At 37.9% G+C, this 23,225-nt stretch overlaps 2 pseudogenes; both read right to left on the bottom strand.

Annotated features, from left to right (window-relative positions):
- Positions 1–649: 649 nt before the first annotated feature.
- LOC118720260 lies at positions 650–16,816 on the bottom strand (annotated as a pseudogene).
- Positions 16,817–17,228: 412 nt separating this feature from the next.
- On the bottom strand, positions 17,229–17,989 carry LOC118719914 (annotated as a pseudogene).
- Between the last annotated feature and the right edge of the window lie 5,236 nt (positions 17,990–23,225).

The raw sequence follows: 23,225 nt of genomic DNA, 5'->3' as shown, positions 1-23,225 counted from the left end.
TATTTAGCTACAAAAGAAATATGACTTCCCAAACCTGATTTACCCTGGTACTAAAATGTATGTTTATTTCAAATGGACAAAATCAGGTTTTAGGATAAGGCTACAAATTATTTCTTTGAGGATCAGAGGGAAATATTTCTGAATGCAACTTTATTTCTAAAGTAAACTGGTATTTCTGGGCTGCCATCTTGATCTCAGTGGAATGGAAAGTTTGGAAGACTATTGTACTTAATTTAGCCCTTGATTTTTTTTTTTTTCTGTTAAGGAAACATTTTATTGTTGCTCCAAGTTTAAGAATTTTCACTGACATAAAAATCAACACATCCAGAAAACCTCTCACATAACTTTGCTCAGGTTCTGAATCTTGGTTTTTGCAGACATATCAATGTATTTCTCCCCAATACAATCATTCCACCCTTGATTGACCATTTTTTCTATTGTTGTTAATTTTCACCCAAGGTTATTTTTCCCCCATTGATTTTTGGAGAGAGTGGAAGGGAGGGGGATAGACAGAGAAAGAGAAACATCAATGTGTATCAATTGCTTACCTCCTATACCCATCCTGGCCAGGATGGGGGAATCAGGCCTGCAATCAAGGTACATGCCCTTGACCGGGAATTGAACCTGGGACCCTTTATTCCATAGGCCATCACTCTATGCACTGAGCCAAACCAGACAGGGCTGACTGGTCACTCTTAACTTCTAATTTCAATATTTGGCTATTATTTAGGAAGCTATCAGGACCATTTTTAATTCAGAAAGAGTGGCTTCATCTAAAGGAGATGCAGTGGTCACCATGCATGGGCCTTCTCCACGTGAGCACTCATCATGGTAGGAAAGGCAAAAATGATGCAGTGGGTATTGGTTTAGCGACCATTTTCAGCAAGCAAATTGATCACTGATCGGGTTGTATGTGAGGGGAGAAGACCTCTCTTTCGAAGTCATGCCATTCAGGCTTTTCACTTTAACAGAACGTTTTGCAAAGGGATTAAAAATCAAGCAACAATTTTGGATTCCTTCAAGATTTGTGCTACTGTCATCAATTCCTTTTCTACTTGTTCCAGTTTATTCTGTTTAGATGCAGCAAAATAAAGAGCAATGGCACAGTGACCTTTATACCATATACCTGAACAGGTGGCCGCACAAGCTCAGCAAGTGGCCTGGCTATTGATGTGCTGCTCAGTCAGCGCACCTGCTGGGAGAGCCCAACATTGCTGGGGAGGCAATCTCCCGCTGGGCACTCTAGGTCAAACCCAAGTTAGGAGAGAGTAGCCCTTGGTTTTAGCAGTCACATCATACTTAAGTAGCAGGTTACGAGAGGAGCTGTTTATTTACAGAGCTTGGAAATTTTGACTTTTTCAACCTAGCTCCTATCATAGAGTTTGATATAGAGTAGAAGATCAAGGATTATTCATTTTTATTAATCAAGCAATTCATCAATATCAGAAGATACTGGGGTTTACAAAACACACAATAACTTTGAGGAATGGTTACACCTAGCAGAAGAATTCTACAGGTAAAGCACTGAGTAGTTAAACAAAAACTGAAAACAAACAAACAAAAATCCCACAAATTGAAAATCAAGGCAAGACAGTGCTTTAGTAGTTAGAGGATTATAATATAACTAGAGGCCTAGTACAAGAATTTTTGCACAGGTGAGGTCCCTTGACCTGGCGGGCAATGGGGGCTGATTAGGGCAGGCCAGCCAGGAGGAAGAACTGTGGGAGGTTGGCCTGCCAGCCTGGGGAAAGTTAGCTGTGGGAGCGCACTGACTACCAAGGGGCAGCTCCTGCATTGAGTGTCGGCCCTCTGGTGGTTAGTGCACTTCATAGTGACTGATCAGCTGGTTGTTCAGTCCACCGGTAGTAATGGTCACTTAGGCTTTTATATAGAGAGATATATAGTCATATAGGGCAAGTAACCTCTCTATGATTCAGTTTCTTCATCTGTGAAATAGAGCTGTTAATACATGAAAGGCACTTATAATAATATTTGACATAGATAAGCATTACATTGATAACAGTTATTATGATGATGCAGCATAAATATCTCATTCTAAACTCTTGTATTAACCAGAGTCTGATCGGGAAGACAGAAACAACTCAGTACTTAAAACACAGGGAATTTAATGCAGAAAATGTTGCACAGGTTATGGAAAGTCTCTGAGAGGACAAAGGGAATGGGGAAGTAATCAAGAGTTTTAGCAAAACCAGGAATTTGCAACAGTGTTGGAGTATAAGGCCAACGGGAAGAGCAGATGTAACCAGAATCAGAACCACGGTTCAGGGCCACTGAGAGGAGCCTGGAACCATGGCAGGATTCTGCAACTGGACCTGGAGCCACGGACACCAAGGAGGGAAATAATATTTTGGCTTTCCTTTCCTATCCTCCAATATCTTCCCAAACCCATGTAAAAGCTATTTGACAAAAGAGCCTTAGAAATGTCACCTGTAGGGGTCACCCCCTGGCAATACAGAGCAGAGCAGGGAAGTGTAAGGAATGGATTTCAGAGCCAATGGATCAAGGACTCGAGCAATCCCACATTGTTTGTTCCCTTGACTTATTGCTTTACAAATCATCTTTCTCACTAGACTATAAATATCCTTGACAATAGAGCCAGAGTATCATACCGTTTTGTATTTCTGACCTCCTTCCCCTGTCAATACTGTGCTTGCACATTATAGGTGTTGTTCAGTTGTAAGGATTGGTGGAAATAGATCTGAATCTCTTGACTGTCAGTACAATTAGATTTCCCCTTATGTAAACAGAGTCTATTAATCGATCTTGTCTGCTTTTCTTATGTAAAACATGCTTTTTTATTACGATGCAGAGGTGACTGCATGCTACCATAAATGCATATCTGCGCTAAGAATAAGCAGGATATGCAGACTGGCTGCCTGAAGCTCCTTGCTTAGAAATCCCACTTATTTATTGATCTCCTCAATTTACTCCAGGAAATGAAAGGCTCCTTTACTTTAGAAATAAAGCCAATGAATGTCATAATTGATATGTTAAGGGCAGAAGTTCATCACTTTATATAGTAACACAGCACACAGATGTACATACAACTGAAACAAAGTTTGAAAATGTACAATATACTTTATTTTAATTTTTTTAAATGGTGGCCAAACTCATTAAATTGATTTCAGAACCCACCAATAGGTTGCAATCCATAACTTGCAAAGTACTAGTTTAATAGGATTATTCCCTTGGCAAAGGTTTGAAGTCTATGTCATCATAGGTCCCCAGCCTCTTTGTTATTAGGGGTAATAAAAGGGGTCAGAGCTCCCTCCATCTTCAGATGGAACCTGAAGAGCCAGAGCTCCAAGACCCAGAGTCAGGGCAACAGCTCCTCCCCTCCCAGCCATCTGCCCCAAACAGCAGCTCAAAGCAGAGGGAAGAAAACACTGAAAATGACATTTAGTTACATTTGAGACATTACATTTCTTAGGGTTTAGATCACTTTAACCAGTCTCTGTGGATTCTAAAATTTTATTTTTGTGATAAACACAACAAAGCACAGTTTGTACTGGATTGGAGACACATTCTTTATTCTGTCAAATCCTGAAACACAAAGTGAAGGGACTACTAACTAGAAGTCATAAGGGAAAATGAGCTCAATGCAAGTTGGCAACACATTAGTATTATTGAAAATCAACAAAGCTTCTATTATGGTAAAATTAGGAACTCTTCCTTTCTGAATATCACCTCAGTTTACCAGTGCTTCAAAGAAAACCCCCATTTTTAAGTTTTGTTTTCTCACAAACTTTAGGATTTCTATCAAGCTGTCTGAAAACAAAATATTGTTATTCCTTAAACACAGCTGGCACATTTGTAAATGTTATACACAATTGGCCATATGTCAAACAATACATAGAGCATAACGCATCAGCATCACATATAGCTTTAAAATAGGGTGCTTAAATAAATGAAGAACCTAGTAATAGTCAGGAATGTGAATGTAACTGCACAATCTTTTGGAAACTACATGATGAATTCTTGGGCAAATTTTGTAATGGATTTTTAGTGCCGGAGCAAAATTACCCACTCCTTATTGCCACCCTAGTCCACTTAATAAATATAGTCATTCTAACCACAGTGTTGGGATAAGCTACAATTCACAGTAGACAAATTCATCTCATTGGCACTACTTCAGTGCTTACTACTTACATCCCATGCTTACTACTTCAGCTACCTTTATCTGAGTATAAAATTTTATATACCATCTTTCAAGACAAAGTCCTAAAATAGTTATGCTTATGAAAAGAATGGATAGAGGACATGTAGATGATTTTTAAAAAATCATTTATTTCTATCTTTGTGATACAATTAAAAGATACATAAAAAATAAAATGCATAGCCATAGGTAATAGCACTACATAGAGTGGGGTCTGGATTATGGTTCTAATTCTGGCTCTATCATTCAGTCATGAACCTTTTGGAAGTTACTTAACTTCTCTGACCCTTCGTTTTCCTCTATCAGTAATAATAGAGTATAACTACAGAGCTGTTGCAAAGATTAGATGAGATTATATTTGGAACAGAGCATAATTCTGTGCCTAGAACATGGAAAGTATCAATAAATAGTGTCAACATTAACAAATATAGTATATGTGACATAATTAGGATGATGATCATAAACTCATGTCTCCAAGCTGGGCCTTGAGCTGTTTGTCTCTTCACATGAATGTTGGTAGCCTGAGATTCTGCGCCTAGATGAGGCAGTGGCATATTACTAAGAATCAAGTGTATACTCATGTTTATATAGGATTGAGATGCCACTGTATCATTCAGAGAAATTCACCTTGAAAATCTCACCTTAACCAAATAACCACTCCCATTTTTTAGAATAGCTTCATGGTGCAGCTGAATGACAAAGGAATGGCACATCCACTTTATTCTCTATTCATCCTTACTTGACAGGCTCAGTTCTCAAGTGCCATTCTCTGTGCACCCTGTCACATCAGGAGCCATGGAGAATGAATACACAGCTCCTATGCGGAAAGGCCAATACTAATAATGCTGAAGTGCCATATGTGAAGATGATATAAAATCAAATTTAGGAAGAACTTCACGCAGTGCAGTAAATGAAAACACCATTTAAATCTATGAATTAGTCCCTAAACTCTCACACTATGCAAATTAAATAAATTTCCTTACTGAGAGAGCATATCCAAGTTTGTTGACCCAAACACAGAAGTGTGCTTCTAGATTCTTGATCATTACAGCAGTTCAGCATTAGAGGGAATGGCACTTGAGTAACACAATTCTTCAGAGGCTGAGAGCTAAATGATATATCCACTACTCTGTGCTTCTACATACAAGCAAATAGAAATAACCTGGAAGTAGCGACAAAGCATCTTATCTAAAAATCACTTACAGTAGTTTTGAGAATAGAGAAATGTTCCTGTATCTTGACAAGGAAAAGTCTCCACAGCACACAGAGCTGTCATAGGACATTCTATATCTGTTTTGTGTTCATTTATCTGAGAGAAATGTTGAAGCCACATGATTTCCTCACATCTCACTTGCATGGCAGTGTTTCTTAATATAGAATAAATCTTGATGATATTTATTGCAAAATTCATTTGCTTTGAGTAAATAAAAGGTCATTTGAAGGGACTAAACATTATATGTTAAGTTGCTTTTACAGTATCTTGAATTTGGGCATAACTTAAACTTTGCTATGAATGGAAATGGCTTAGATTTTCTACATTAGTACCCAAATCACAGTTCTCTGTGTGTTCAATGGCTGAAAAGTAAATAGGAAATTAAAAGGTTTAGCAAAGAGATTCATGGTGAAAATAATTAACTATTCCTAAAAATCATTAAATTCCTCAATAGCATCCATAAAATAGACATCACAACTGTATTGCTAATATAACACATATGGAAAAAACAATATTGTTGTGATGATAAACAATAAGTTGTTTGACAACTTATTAAGTGGTAAATTCTACTATGTAAATTTAATGTGAGTTATTTTGTGATTATTAAAATTTGTATAATTTCTTTTTCGATTTTAATATTTATGTTTCATAATTAACAAGGTATTAATTATGCTTATACAATATATAAGTAGACCAGATATAATTTTTTATTTAAATTAGGAAAATTGCCCTAGCTGGTTTGCCTCAGTGGATAGAGGGTCAGCCTGCGGATTGATTCCAGTCAAGGGCACATGCCTGGGTTGTGAGCTCAACCCCCAGTAGGGTTTGTGCAGGAGGCAGCCAATGAATGATTCTCTCTCAGCATTGATAATTCTATCTCTCTTTCCCTTCTCCCTCCCTGAAATCAATAAAAATATATCTTTTAAAAATTAGGATAATTATCTTGTCCCAGTTCACATTGATTTTATAAAGTAATTTTCTTTGAGTGATTCTAAAACACACTCATGGCCCTTTATCCTCCCAACCTCATTTCAAAAATTAGAATTTTTCTTCCTTAGTGCATATGCTCTTACCATGCCCTACTACATTTTGCCTTAATGCTAATCTCTGGTTTAATATGAGAATTATATCTACCATTGATAGTGTAATTTAGTATCTGTGACAATACCATCTGTTAGAATTTGAATTGAAACTCTAATTTACTTCTTTATACTGAAATGAACACCTGTCCATTAGGTTCTAGACTTGAGACTAGGGATTCATTCTGAATCGTCATTGCACAGCTCTCCAATGGTGGCAAACAGACCATGTTTATTGGAATAAACTAATGACAAACCTCCATTACCAATTCCCCAATGTGATCTATTCCCTTTAAAAATGGATAGCTAATTTTTTCATCTTGTAATGTAACCAAACAAAGTGATTATTTTTCTAGAAATTGAATGATACTGAAATTGAGTTTGATGAGCTGTCATTGGAAACTGAGGCCAAATTATTTTAAAATACAGATTGGGGAAAGCACAATTCTTTCTGGTCACCTTCATTCCTTATGCGTGTGTCTGCCTGGACTGCCCTTAAAATGCAGGTCAAGGAACTGTGTAGCAGTAAATTTTCCAGGCTTTGTCAAGCATTACACTATCTACACCAACTGCACTATCCACAGGGCCCTTAGATATTAGTAAGAAATCTCATTCCTCACACTCCCTGGATCAGGGGCTCTACATTTGCAAATGTTAATGTACCAACTATCAAGTGTTTAATTCCGTTTCTTCAATCAGTAGTTCACCCATTTTTCATTCCCTAAGGAAGGGGAAGAGACTCCCTTCTCTAGCAAGCCTCTATTTTATACCCTCTGACCAAGTAATTACTGCCAGTTTCTTCAACTTTCCAGGTGATTATTCCAACACAGAATGGGACAATATATTTATTTAAACAGTAAAACTCAAGCAATAACTCATATTTTTTACAAGGTATTTTATTTTTTAAATTCTAGTTGTAAAATTTTTCAAGGTAATTTGGGACATATGACTTCCTTCTAATAACATGGTAGCTCAATATCAGTGATCATAAACAATTCCAAAAGATAAAAAAAATGCAAGCAAGTTCTATTTGAGATTAGAAAGGGAAGATTTGTGTAAAATCAAGATGTGAAATTAAGTTTGTTCCTAAAAGCAGAGTTTTATGTTTGAAGATGGTAGTACATTAAAGCTTAACCTTCAAAATTCTTCCATCTGCTAGATTTTAAAAAAATAAGCTTAAAGAAAAATAACCTGAAAGAAATAGCAGTTTCTTGCCAAGATCATTTGTGGAGGATTTTTAAATATCAAAATAATTAAAATGTTTTCTTCTGTTTCACAGGATACTTATTTTGACACAATATTTTGTGGTTTGGAATAATTTACTTAAAAAAACAGAGTTATTTTTAAAAATACCATATTTTTCTGACAATTAATTAAGTTTGTTTTTTGTAATGATGTTGATGATTAAGAACAAGTGGAAAAATTAGGGACTAAGAAATCTATTTTGAATCTTACATAAGTGACTTTCAATTGATGCTTCAAGCAAGTTGGACATAGAGTTTGGCCTTTTAAACCCCACATAAAACTCACTTAATTTTTTTCTGCATCATCCTTTTGATTTTCTTTTCTCTAAAAAAAAAAAAAAAAAAGACAACAAAATGCAACAAACAAACAAACAAAAAATCCACTTTACTATCAAGTACTTATGCCTAGAAAACATTGAATCTTTAATCCCTTTTTGTCCCCCTTCACTGAAGTAACCTATGTAAAAGGAAAGCTTTCTTTTTTCTAAAAGGTATAAAATTATTTATGTATATAATTATTATTTTCATGATTGTACCATTTAACTCTGAAGTACTTGGTTTATCTTTTACAGTAGTCCTACCTTCTTCATGGTGGATATGTTCCAAGACCTTTAAGTGGAAGTCTCTAATCTCAGATAGTATAAACCCTTTATATACTATGTTTTTTCCTATCCATGCATACATATAATAAAGTTTAAGTTATAAAGCAGGTACAGTAACAGATTAACAAGAATAACTAATAATAAAATAGAACAATTATAAGAATATACTGTTAGAAAGTTATGTGTGCTCTCTCTGTCATATTGTATAGACTCAACCTTTCACTTAAAGGAAGCACTTACAGCTTCTCTTAGGCACACCCCAATTGCCAGAATCACTACGCTTGTTTTTTGGGATCATTATTTAGTAAAATGAGGGTTATTTGAACACGAACACTGCAATACAGCAATAGTTGAACTGACAACTGAGGCAGCTACTAAGTCAGTAACTCTCATGTAGTGCATTTACAGCATGAATGTGCTAGACAAAGAGATGATTCACATACCTGGTGGGGCAGAGTGAGATGGTGTGAGATTTCATCACACTACTCAAAATGGTGTGTAATTTAAACTTTATGAATTGTTTATGTCAGAAAATTTCCCTTTAATATTTTTGGACCACAGGTAAACTGAAACCATGGAAAAGGGAGCATTACTGTATTTTGCTTTCATCCATCTCCCACATTGTTTCTTATCCTTGCTGCTTCATGTATTCTTTTCATTCTCTCCTTTTCATTCTACCATCCAGCTAATTCAGCAACAAGTTTATGAAAGCACATTTTCCTGAGTCACAAATAAACAAATGACTTGCAAATAAGTAGATATTTGGGGTTTAGTTGTGGTTGGGGCATTGGGTACAGTTAATGTATAAACAAAATAGAAATATGAATGGGAAAGGGCAATGAGGAAGCAGTAGCATTCATCAATCTTCAAATAGTTTACCTTTTAACTGGGTCCATCAAGATATGACCAAGAAAGAAGATGTGGCACTGCATATAGCCCTTATATGGAAACTACACAGAGGAAAAACGATCCCAATGTAAGAAATACCATTATTAATGCATCACACAATAGGTTTTTGATATCTAAAAGAGATAACTTAGAACCTTTTGTTATTTTTCCTGGGATCCTGCTATGAGATTTCAAAGGGCCAGCAAAAAGAGGGAGAGGTTGAGTTCTTTTGCTTCCATTTGTTCTGTCTTGGAGGCAGGGCTGTTAAATTTCCTGAGGTGGGCCATGCAATGTATCAGTAAGCTGCTTATAGGATATTGCATATCAACTCATACCCAATGCTGGCTGTAGCTGCCTCAGGGGTTTAGGGGAAGATCCAGGAAAATTTTGTTTGACTCATTGCTGCCCACAGATGACCTGGGGGACTTTAAAATGCATAAGAAGGAGTAAACCTGCTTGAGATATCCATGTCTTTAATTACGAGTGTCCCACTTTTCTTAGATGCTCCCTGGAGAGGTTGGCAGAGGATTCATTATCATCTCCACCAGGTCCACCCTACTTTGGGAGGCATGTGGGTCCTGGAGAAGGCTTTCTAGTGGTGGGAGGGGCCCTATCTTTCTGTGATTCTCCACCTGATCTCCTAAATTTCTGTTACTGCTTTAGATTTTTGCACATAAGCTCATGAAACAGCAATGAAGTGGGTGGTGCACAATAATGTATATCTCAATATTATTTATTCAAGGGCTTAAGGGGTGTGGACCCAGAGACTAAATAATTTTACTTCCTGTGTGATGAAAAGCCAAAGATGCAAATGTCATAATTTCACTTTAAGAACACTGTGCTGGCTGGATCCTAAAATACATGTTAAAGGCCTAGTGATATTTCTCTCAGTTTACTCTATCAACCAGTATTCCATATGGACCTACACATCATGTTCTAGTACAAAGGACCACAGATCAATGATTCTCTATTATTTATTATAAATCCTCAGAGACCTAGCTCAAGATATAAAGAATAAAATAAAAGTGGCTTGATTTTCCATCCACAATAGAATATTAGCAAGAAAATTACCCACATTTTCTGAGTATCTTTCAATGTCTAATAATACTGCTTTTAGTCACGGCCATCATCCTGCTCCAGATCACCCAGGTTTAAGTAGGCCCCAATGGCAGAACTTCTGCATTTTCCTAATAAAGCAGAACTTTTATTTTATCTGAGTCACATTTTTTTCCATCTGCATTGCTGTAACTAAGAGAAAACACACTGGGCTGCTGTAGTTCACTGGCCTCTTCCCAATACTAGCCCTTGATTTCTGTCCAATTCTCACATGAAATGACTTTTGAGTTGGTCTATGAGCAGCTGTAACTTCTTAGCTAGTATTTCTTTTGATTCTTCTCATTTTAGTAACTCATGTCTGGATTTTATACAATAAAGCCAAACTGCTTCATTGCCACATCTTAGAGAAAGAATACCATAGTCCAACATCCTGTTCACTTGAAGGAAGTATTCATTCTGCTGGTTTAGTTATTCAGCTTGCCACAAATTTCTCAAATGCCACTATGTATTTAGTAACCTTAGGATAACCTGCTAATATTAGCTAGCATATTCAGTATGTAGGGTTCACTTAGTTCTAGCAAATTTTTAAATTAGGTTTTAAATAACAAACCTATGACTATCTTTTTTTTTTAAATGAAAACACTCATTCTTTGATAACATGTTTGTTCTTCTATTATTTGATTTTTAGCAATTGTAATATTAAGTTCCTTTTTGTTACTGTTACTGATTTGTCATAGTGTTAAAATAATATGAATTTAAGATAATGAAATCAATTTATTAAAAATTTCTCCCTTATTAATTGAACAAGTATTTATTGACATACCATATACCAGAAACATATTGAATACAGTATTAGTAATATAGTATTTCCTGCCCTATTTGAGCTTTTAGGTATTGAGGAATGCAGAAAACAGATAGTTGCAACATAATCAAGTCCATAAAGAGGGGAAAAGGCTCTATAAGAGTACACAGGGTGGACCTCTCACCTACCCACAAGACAGTCAGAGATGATTTTCTACAGGAATCTAAATTAATAAAAAACTGAGACCTGGAGAGAAATCAAGATGGCAGCATAGGTAAAGACCTAAACTGCTGCCTCGCACAACAATTTCAAAACTAAAACTAAAAGACAAAATATCTGTCACCAAGAACCACAGGAAAGCTGGCTGAGTGGAAGTTCTACAACTAGAAGGAAAGAGAAAAGAGCATTGAGATGTGCACAAGTGCTGAAAAGTTAAGGTACAGAGGCATGAGAATCGGGCTAGGTGTGCTGCTTCTTTCAACCCTAAGGGAAACAATTTTCAGATTACTCTGAACTCGTTTCTGGGGGAGATGCTGGGGACCCAAACTCCTACAGGGAGAAGCTGGACTGTTTGCCATCAGGTTGGAGAGTGAGGGTGGCTTACTTGCAGAGGTGTGTGCATCAATCATTGTTTACTGTGCTGGAGCGGGGACATGGGAACTTGGGAACGTGGAGATGCAGAGACTCAGAGACACAGAGATGACTGTCTGGCAGCCATCACTGTTTGCCACGCCCTAGCCGAGTGACTCCCTGAGACCCCACCCTGCACAATTTACAAACCCACCCAAGCTCCACACAGTGGGTTTTGCATATAAGTAGCCTGCCCTAAGCAGCTTAGCCTAACAACTGCCCTCTGGTCAGACAGCTCCAAACCCTCTAAACCCCAAACAAAGAGGAGAAAACTGTAATTCTCTCTGTAGCTCCTGCTAGGTGACCTCAGATAGTAGCTGACCTGCACCCCATTGGAGATCCAGAAGCTACTGTATCTAGTGGTCAATGTGAGACTACACCAGATTTCAACTACTCACATCCATAAGTGACACATTCAAGAGGAATACTCAGTGAGCACCAAAGCCCCACTGAAGCAAGTCCAGCTCCATAAGCATGACTCTAGCACAGCTGTTCTTCCATTATAGACATAGCGGGTCTTCACAGCCAATTAGCCTGGAGGTCAATCCCTCCCAGTGTACCAATAGCAATTAAGGCTTAACTACACCAAGACTTTGCACTCAGCCCACAAAGGTGTGCACCAAGAGTGTCTACCTTAGGTGATAGGATGAACCACTGGTCACCTACCACAGAAAAACACTCCATCAACACAGGGAAGCAGAAAAATGCAGACTCAAAGAAATATGTCACAAATGAAAGAAATGGAGGAAAGCAATCTACTGGACATAGAGTTCAAAACCACATTTATAAGGTTACTCAAGAATCTTCTAAAAACTGCCAAAAAACTTGATGAGACTTCCGAGGAGCTTAGTGAGTCCTTCAAGGATCTTAATGAGAATGCCAACAAAATGAAAAAGAACCAGTCAGAAATTAAACATACACTGTCTGAAATAAAGAATATATAGAAATTCAACTGTAGATCAAATGACCCCAAGAATCAAACCAAAGATCTGAAATATGAGGAAACAAAAAATATCCAACCAGAAAAAAACAAAAAGAAAAAAGAATCCAAAAATATGAAGATAATGTAAGAAGCCTCTGAAACAATTTCAAGCATACCAACATCCAAATTACTGGGGTGTCAGAAGAAGAGAAAGAGAAAAATATTGAAAACCTATTTGAAGAAATAATGAAAGAAAACTTTCCCTACCTGGTGAAAGAATTAGATTTACAAGTCCAGGAAGCACAGAGATCCCCAAACAAGAAGAATCTACAGAGGAACACACCAAGACACATCATAATTAAAATGCCAAGGGCAAAAGACAAAGAGAATCTTGAAAGCAGCAAGAGAAAAACAGTTAATTATCTACAAGGGAGTACCCATACTTTTGTCAGCTGATTTCTCAACAGAAACTATGCAGGCCAGAAGGGACTGGCAAGAAATATTCAAAGTGATGAACAGCAAGAACCTTCAACCAAGATTACTCTACCCAGCAAAGTTATCATTCAGAATGGAAGGTCAGATAAAGAGCTTCACAGACAAGAAAAAGCAAAAGGAGTTCATCACCACCAAACGAGGAATATATGAAATGCTGAAGGGTATTCTTTAAGAAGAGGAAGAAGAAGAAAAACATAAAGATAAAAATTATGAACAGCAAAATGACAATACATATCTACCAGCAAATGAATTTAAAAATCAAGTGGATAAAAAATCTGAAGAACATAATGGATTGATGAATATAATAGAATCAGGGACATAGAAATGGAGTGGAATGACAATTCTCAGGGGGATAGGGGTGTGAGAGGTGCAGGAAGAGATTGGACAAAAATCTTACACCTATGGATGAAGACAGTGGCATGGGGTAAGGGCATGTGGTGGGGTTGGGAATCAGATGGAGGGGAGCTATAGTGGAGAGAAAAAGAGGAACACCTGTAATAATATGAATAATAAAGATTTATTTTTAAAAAAAAACTGAAACCTGAAGAATAATTATGAGATATTGGGTCCAAGGGGGCTTATTCTAAGCAGAAAAATAGTAGTGTGCTGAGGGAATTTTGCAAACCAATTATTAAGCCATTTGTAACATAGTGCAGTCCATGGTAGTAGTTATCCTGCAGAAATCAGAAAATGCTACAAATAAGGGCCTTTCTCTCCTATATCTCTACCCCCGCCTCCCAGCTAATTTACTAGCACTTTACAGGAAGTGAGTAACAGCATAGTAAATTAAGGGACTGAAAATAATCTGCATTGCTGGAGTGGCAAAAAAATGAAGTTGGAAAAGTAAGTAGGAGCCAGATCTTAAAGCACTTTGTAATCCATGATAAGGAATTTTGAATTTGTTAGGACGAGGAAGGGAAAGAAATGAAGAAATTTAAAGAGAGAAAGTCTTTATTGTGTTTTTATTTTTAAATGCAAAATATGATAGTATTATGAAGAATATACTGGACAAATACCATGTGTACTTTCTCAGAAACAAAATGAAGGACATCCAATTATTTGAAAAATATAGAGAAAGCTTTGTCAATATGACAAGAGTACATTGCAGTCAGATTTCCTACCATAGCATATTATGATAGTGTGTGCTCTAACAGGTGAGAAAAGAAGGTAAAATAGATCATGACAACTATTTCATCTGCTTTCAAATGTAAGATAAAAACCATAAATGGAAGTTATGTCGCACTTGTAGGAAAACAGAATTTGTCACCTCAAAATACGTTTTAGACATAAAGATTAATTTAAGCTGGGTATTTTTAATAAACAGCAGACCAGGGAGAAACTCTGAAAACCAAGTAGAAGTTACCCTGGTAACATATATTTACATTGGGTGAAATCTTTATTTGTAAGTGTGTATCTCTAGAAACCTCAACAAAGAAGAAGGCCATGAGGTGAATCTGCATAACAACCTTATCTATCTATATCTATCTATCTATGTATCTATCTATCTATCTATAATTGATTTTTTCAGAGAGGAAGAGAGAGGGATAGAGAGTTAGAAATATCGATGAGAGAGAATCATTGATCAGCTGCCTCTTGCACACCCCCTACTGGGGATATGCCCACAACCAAGGTACATGCCCTTGACCGGAATCAAACCCAGGGCCTTTCAGTCCGCAGGCCAACACTCTATCCATTGAGCCAAATCGGTTTCGGCCAACCTTATCGTTATTTATGACTTTTTCCTGGTAACCTCCCATAAATGATTTTCTTGACCTCCAACATCTGATTTTAGATGAGGATGGCATTTAAGGCTCTGGCTTTAGCCATTTTGAAGAGTTACTCAGTTTTCCTAGCTTTCTCCCATGTATAAAGGAAGTATACATGTTATTAAACTTTGGTTTGTTTTTCTTCTATCAATCTTTTATTACAGGGATTTCTCAGCTAAGAAAGCAGAAGAGTAAAAAAGGAAATTATTTTTTTAACCCTCTACACATTAACCACAATATCAGTTTGCACATTGAGGTCAGCCAAAACATCATTCATTCACCTTGTGTGTGAAAAAAAAGGGGTTCTGTAATAAAACTGACAAGTCCAATAAGAGTAAGTTACTTTACATGGTAAGCTGCTCATGAATTCTTAGCTGGGCAGATCAAGGTGGGTAATCATCCCAGGGCTTATAACTTTGCTTGTTTAAGGTATTACAAATAGTAGTACATATGTCTCCCTTTTTTCCCCAGCATTGACCTCCCCCCAACCTCCCCTAATCCCCCGGCACTTGCCCTCACCAACCCTTAATGTCTTGTGTCCATTGGTTATGCTTATATGCATGAATATAAGTCCTTCAGTTGCTCTCTTAACTCCCCTCCTTCCAATCCTTCCAGCCTTCCTGCTGTAGATTGACAGTCGGTTCCATGCTTCTTTGCTTCTGTATCTATTTTTGTTCAAGAGTTGATAATGTTCTTTATATTCCACAAATGAGTGAGATCATGTGGTAAATCTTTTACTGACTGCCTTATCCACTTAGCATAATGCTCTCCGGTTCCATTCATGCTGTGGCAAATGGTAAGAATTTCTTCTTTTTTATAAGTAGTGTAGTATTCCATTTTGTACATGTATCACAGTTTTTAATCCACTTATCTGCTCATGGGCACTTAGGCTATTTCTAAATCTTAGTAATGGTAAATTGTGCCACTATGAACATTTATCCTATCCTACTGGTGTTTCTTTTTTCTTGGGTTATATTCCTAGAAGTGGAATCACTGGGTCAAATGAGAGTTCCATTTTTAGTTTTTTGAGACTCCATACTGTTCTCCATAGAGTCTGCACCAGTCTGCATTCCCACCAGCAGATCATGAGGGTTCCTTTTGCTCTCCATCCTCTCTAGCATTTGTCGTTTGTTGATTTATTGATGATAGCCATTTCTGGCAGGTGTGAGATGATACCTCATTGTTGTTTTGATTTGCATCTTTCTGATGATTAGTGACTGAGCATGTTTTCCTATATCTCTTGACTTTCTGTATGTCCTCTTTCAAAAAGTGTCTATTTAGGTCTTTTGCCAATTTTTGATTGGATTATTTTCCTTTTGTTAAATTGTATGAGTTCCCAACCCTTATCAAAGATAACATTGGCAAATATGTTCTCCCATGCAGTGGGCTTTTTTGTTGTTTTGTTGGTTTCTTTTGCTGTGCAGAAGCTTTTTATTTTGATGTAGTCTCATTTGTTTATTTCCTTCTTAGTTTCCATTGCCCTAGGAGCTGTATCAGTAAAGATATTGCTAAGACAAATGTCTGCTATTTTGCTACTTATGGTTTCTTCTAAGATTTTTATGGTTTTCCATCTTACCTTTAAGTTCTTTATATGATCTTTCTAATGTAATGTTGGATCCGATTTGCTAGAATTTTGTTGATGATTTTACCATCTATATTCATCAGGGATATTGGCCTGTAATTCTTTCTTTGTATTGTCTTTATCCGGCTTTGGGATTAGGGTAATGCTGGTTTTGTAGGAAGAGCTTGGAAGTGTTCCTTTCTCTAGAATTTTTTTTTTAATAGTCTGAGGAAGATAGATTTTAGTTCTTCTTTGAATGTTTGATAAAAAAACAAAACAAAACAAAACAAAACAAAAAAAAAGCAAACCTGTGAAGAAGTCTAATCCAACAAGCTTTTGCTTGTTGGAAGTTTTTTTGATTACTGCTTCAATTTTCTCCATAGTTATCCATCTATTCAGGTGTTTTTATTCCTCTGGCTGAGTTTTGGAAGGTCATCTTTTTTCTTTTCTTTTCTTTTCTTTTCTTTTCTTTTCTTTTCTTTTCTTTTCTTTTCTTTCCTTTCCTTTCCTTTCCTTTCCTTTCCTTTCCTTTCCTTTCCTTTCCTTTCCTTTTCTTTTCTTTTCTTTTTTCTTCTTCTTCTATATGTGTGTATTTGTAACTGTTACAGGTTGGCATGATTAGGCATCACCAATGGTAGTTGGCACAGTTCATTGTGGAAACTCAGGGTCAAGTTTCATTTCAAAATCAAAGTCACTTCTTAAATAAGCAGAGGGATGTAAGGGCCTTATGTATAGGTGGCCAAGCTCCTGCTGTTGCCCGTGTCCAGGAGCAGGACAGGGTCTGAAATGTGGGTCAGTGTGGCTGGCTGCTGGATTTAGAAGCATGCCTCTTGCATGCTGTCATGTAGCCATTGAGATAGCCAATGGTCTGCAACTTGGATAGCCCTTCGTTGAGAACATCCTGGATGTGCTATACTATGAGGTTGATGGCCACTAGACTTTCTACACCTCTAGGAATGATCATGTCCATGTATTTCTTTGTCAGCAAGCAGAACTCCTTGAAGGGAGGCTTGACAAAGGTGATGTACTGGGACAAGGTCTGCTCCAGGTCCGTCCCCCTCTTGCTGATGTCTCTTAACACTCTGCAGGAGATCCAGGTGTCCACATATGTGTCCACATAGAGCTTCATCTGGAAAAGGTCACGCACCTCCTGGGAGTAGAAGGCCAAGATGCATTTGAAGAACACCAAGTCCATTGTGTAGATAGTCTCCTCCTTCCGGGAATGGGAAACAAAGTTGTACATGGGAAGCTGCACAGTTTTCTCCTCAATGGTTTCTTTGTTTTGAATATGAGTTCATTGTCAAAGGTATCTGGATGATCGAACTTGAACTGGTCCTTCAGGGCCTTGGCCTTCTGCTTGGAGGTGAGGACACCGTAGAAGCTATCCTGGTTCAGGATGACCACCTACTTGTGGTGGTAGTCCACCTTGTTCCTGCACAACTTCAAACAGAGGAAGGACTTTCCGATGACAATGCCCCCGCTGAGGCCAGTCTGGAAGGGCTCATCACCATTGCGCTGCTGGTTCTGTAGAGTTTGCTCACTGTCCCCAGCCATGAGTCATGCGGCTCCTCCTCCATGGCGTGTGCACCTAGACGCAAGCCCTTGCTCCCTCCACCCCACTCCCACCAGTCTCTCTGAAACTGTGGGCTATAGTCCCAGAGGAGCGAGCACCTACCTGTGCATGCACAGTGGCCCTTACATCCCTGGCAGCGGGCAGTATGATGCTGCTCTAGAAGATAATATTTTCTAGGAATATGTCCATTTCTTCTAGGTTGACCAGTTTGTTGGAGTAGAGTTGCTCATAATATTTTTTATGATTTTTTATATTTCTGTGGGGTCTGTTGTCATTTCACCTCTTTTGTTTATGATATTTTTTATTTGAGTCCTCTCTCTTTGCTTCTTGGTGAGCATGGCCAGAGGTTCATCAACCTTGTTTATCCTCTCAAAGAATCAGCTCTCGATTTCATTGATCTTTTGTATTTTTTTTTTTGTCTCTATGTCATTTATTTCCACTCTGATCTTTATTATTTCCTTCCTTCTGCTCACACTGGACTTTTTTTTTTATTGCTCTTTTTCTAATCCTTCAAGTTGTAGAGTTAGATGATTTATTACCAGTTTTTCTTGTTTTTTGAGGTTGACCTGCAATGCTATGAACTTCCTTCTCAGGACTGCTTCACTGTGTCCCAAAGATTTTGGAATGTTGTGTTTTCATTGTCATTTGTTTCCAGGATGGCTTTTTTTTTATTTATTTCTTCTTTGATCTCTTTTGTGACCCACTCATTGTTTAATAGTATGCTATTCATCCTCCAAGTGTTTGAATTTTTGTGATTGTCTTTACTGTAGTCAATTTCTAATTTTATGTCATTATGATCTGAGAAGATGCATGATATGATTTCAATCCTCTTGAATTTGGAGAGATTTTGCCTGTGTCCAATATATGATCTATCTTTGAAAATGTCTCATGTGTGCTTGAGAAGAATATATATTCTGTAGTTTTGGAGTGGAATATTCCAGAGATTTCAATTAAGTCCATCTGATCTAGTGAGTCCTTTAGGATTGATGTTTCTTGGCTAATTTTTTTTTTCTAGAGTATTTATCCAGTGATGTTAATGAGGTAATAAAGTCTTCTAATATGATTGTCTTGCTATCTATCTCTCCCCTGATATCATCCAGAAGTTTGTTGTTGTTGTTGTTGTTGTTGTTGTTGTTGTTTGTTTTTTTAATGTATTTGGGTGCTACTGCATTGGGTGCATAAATGTTTACTAGAGTTATATCCTCTTGTTGTATCTATCCCTTTAGAAGTATGAATTGGCCTTTCTTGTCTGTTGTTATGGTTTTCACTTTGAGGTCTATTTTGTCAGATATAACTATTGCTACCCCATTTTTTTTTTTTCATTTCCATTTGCCAGATAGATATTTTTCTATCCCTTCACTTTCAGTCTGTGTGTGACACTTGTTCTGAGGTGGATCTCCTGTAGATAGCATAAACTGTATATGGGTCATGTTTTATTATCCATTCATTCACTTTATGTCTTTTTGATTGGACATAATTTTGATTATGTCTTTTAATCCATTTTACATTTAATGTTATTATTAATAGGTAGTTGTTTGTAGCCATTTCCATACATTATCTCTGTGTTCCTTCCTCCCTTTCTATTTCTTCTTTTTACAGAATTCCTTTTAGCATTTCTTGCATTGCTGACTTGGTAGTGATAAACTCCCTTTAGCCTTTTTTTTTTTTTTTTTTTTTTTTTTTTTTTTTTTTTTTTTTTTTTTGGTCTGGGAAGTTCCTGATTTCCCCTTTAATTTTGATTGATAGTCTGCTGGATAAAGTATTCTTGGATTTAGTCTTTTACTTTGCATCACTTTATATACTTCATTCCATTCCCTTCTAGCTTGATGTGTTTCTGTTGAGAAATCATTTGATAATCTGATAGGGAATCCTTTGTAGGTAACTCTGTCTCTCTCTTGCAGCCTTTAAGATTCTCTCTTTGTTGTTAACATTTGGCATTGTCATTAGATGTGTCTGGTGTGGGTATTTTGGGATTCATCTTGCTTAGGACTCTGTACTTATGTAACTTTTTTCTTCCTCATATCAGAGAAGTTTTCTGTCATTATTCTTTAAAATAGATTCCCTAATCCTTACTTCTCTTCTTGTCCTTCTGGTACCTCTATTATAAGTATGTTACTTAATTTCATGTTGTCCCAAAGCTTCCTTAGGCTCTCCTCCTGCTTTTTAATTTTTTTTTCCAGTTGCTTTTCAGATTGGGCTTGTTTCTCTACCTTATGTTCTAACTCACTAATTTGCTCCTCTGCTTCTTCTAGTGTACTGCTGAAACCTTCCATAGCATTTTTGATTGTAGCTATTTCATTCTGGATTTCTTCCTGATTTTTGCATAGGTTATTGATTTTCTCATCCATATGGTTTATGAACTGTATGATCATTACTCTGATTTTTTTTCTGTCATGTTGCATGCCTCCGTTTCTTTTATTTCCTTTCTTGGTGATTCATCTTTTTCTTTCCTCTGCGAATTATTTCATTGTCTTCACATTCTAACTATCACCAGAAGGTCAAAATGCTGAGTTGTGGGGACCTGGGCTGTGTACAGTGAGAGCTTCACACCAACCAAGTGTCACTGAAGAGCTCCAACACTAAGATGTGTAGCTTCCATGGGTTGGTGGTAGCCATGCTCACCCAGAATCAGAGTCACTGGTGCTTATTGTGGCCTAGTGTGCACAACCAGAATCAGGAACCCCGCCTGTGCTGTGCTGAAAAAGAGACCCCTTGATGTTTGCCAAAAATCAAAATCCCCTAGCAAGTACCAGGAGTACGAGTCCCCCTGAGCCTGCACTGAGAATCAAGTATCAGAGTTTCTGTTGCTTAGTGCAGTCTCTCATAGGAATTATGGTCTCTGTATGTGCATGTGCCTAGAATTGGAGTCTCTGGTTCTTAGTGTGCATGCACTGGGAGTCAAGGATCCCATGTGCTCGTGATGAGTCAAGTCACTGGTGCTTAGTGCTGCCTCTCGCATGGAGAATCAGGGTCCCCAGTCTGCTTGGGGGATCAACTGCACAGCTGCCCTGTGTTGGAGGGAAGTCCACTCCTGTGTTACAGGGAACAGGCTATCATGTGTGCTTGTCCAGAATCAAAGTCAGGTGGCACAGATGCCCTGTGTGGGCATGGGGTCTGGATGCACGAGTGCTCACTGCAAGAAACAGAATACCAGTGTCCACACACCCAGGCTCAAAGTCAGGTAGTGCAGCTGCCCTGTGTGGGCAGGAGGACTGCTTGCACAGAGCAGATCTAGCAGTTCCTATACCACTGCATCGGGCCTGCAGGGAGGGAAGAGGGCTCTGTGACTTACAAAATCTGCAGCTGAGATATCTAGATTCTTTAAAAAAAAAAAAAAAAAAAAATATATATATATATATATATATATATATATATATATATATATATATATATATAATAGATTTTTTACAGAGAGGAAGAGAGAGGGATAGAGAGTTAGAAATACAGATGAGAGAGAAACATCAATCAGCTGCCTCTTGCACACCTCCTACTGAGGATGTGCCTGCAACCAAGGTACATGCCCTTGACCAGAATCGAACCTGGAACCTTTCAGTCCACAGGCCGATGCTCTATCCACTGAGTCAAATCAGTTTCGGTGAGATCTAGAGTCTTAGTGTCTGTGGGTCTGCAGCTGTAGTCATAAGTCTTTGTCTTGAGTGGCTGTAGTGTCCTGGTTTGCATCTGAGACCAGATTAGGTGGTGGTAAGGCTAGGATCCTAGTCTTAAGCAGTTCTTTTCTTCAAGATGGTGTGGTTTCTCTGCCAGTGTTGACCACTCTGGGGTGTTTGTGGTGGCATTAGGGTTTCACCATCTAAGACTGCTCAGTTTGGCAGCCCCCTGGAAGACCTGTAGGATCTAACTGTCCCTAGCTCACATACTTAAACACAGACACACACACACCACATGTCCACACAATCCTCTATCACTCCCTTACTCTCTCATACATTCTCCCTCCCTACCTTCCTGCTGGTCACCATCTTTTTCTGCTTATAACGTGTGTTTTTTTGGTAAGAGCTTTATCTTTGCCTTAACCAAGCCATGTCCATTTCTCACGTACATCCAGGTTACCAACTTTTGAAGTGTCAGAGTAGTCTTTTCTTTTTTTTTCCAGATCCATGGAAGGTGTAACTGTTAGTGCTGAAATGGCATCAGAATATTATCAATGATTGAACCTCAGTTTAGCAATTTGGGTACATGAGTTCTGGCTAAGAAAGAATTCAGATTCAAAACTCAGATACAAGCAAAAGTTTATTTAAAAATCACAGAGGTGGAAGAAGTGAGTTGTGGAAGAAATGAGCCAGCTGGGTGGTATAGGCTGATGAAACAATTGCAGAGACAAATAAAGGGCCCTTGGATCTTAGGGGAAAGAAAACAAAGACACACTTAAAGGAAGAAAATGTGGGTTGTGAGAGAGAGAGATCTGAGTTCTTTTCTTAAGAAGTATTATCTCCTCTCTAAAGATGGGGGATCTTAGGGGTGGTCCAAGGGGAGGATCTCAATAGAATATTCATCAACTTTTAGGGTCATGGTCTATACTCATTTGTCTAAGGCAGGGCAGGGATTCACTAGTCATCAAAGCTGATCTAAATATCAGCCATGTGTCATCCCACTTGACCTTGCTGCTTCTCTGGGCTTGAAGCTGAAACACAACTGAGGCCTAGATGTTATCTCTAGTTTGACCAAAACTCTGTCTCTGTGGTCAACAGACCTGAGGTTTTGCTCCAGTGGGTACTTTATTTGGCTCAAATCCTCATTGCCTTGAGGACTTAATACTTAAGGGAGTGGTCATGCAAGGGCTTGTATGAGAGTCATCTTAGGCTATTCTCCAGCCCTCTTGTTTGTCTTCTAAGGGGGTCTACCATATATTAGTGACATACCAGGGGAGCAAAGTTCAGGGAAGGGTACAACAGCATGGCCAGCCATATGAAAGGTCAAGGGAAAGGTCACCCTAATGGTGAGGTTCTTATTTTTCCAGCTTCTAGGTACCCAGAGTTTTCTGCACTGGTGATATTCCATACTCGGCCTAGTGTTCCTACTCTAGTCATATCTATCTAGCTGCTTATTATAACCACCCTCAAGGGATCATTAATCTTGTTAATTGTCCGTACCTTGCTTTTACCCACATTCATATAATCTTCCTTACACTCCCTCCTTAATTCCAAATGTATGAAAGGAACTGCAAAACTCATTCTTGGGAGAATTTGAGATCCTGTATCC

This window comes from Pipistrellus kuhlii, unplaced genomic scaffold (assembly GCF_014108245.1).
Source record: "Pipistrellus kuhlii isolate mPipKuh1 unplaced genomic scaffold, mPipKuh1.p scaffold_m20_p_16, whole genome shotgun sequence".
Taxonomy (NCBI): Eukaryota; Metazoa; Chordata; class Mammalia; order Chiroptera; family Vespertilionidae; genus Pipistrellus; species Pipistrellus kuhlii.
The sequence above is the reverse complement of the archived record's forward strand: the minus strand, read 5'-3'. Positions and strand labels throughout refer to the sequence as shown.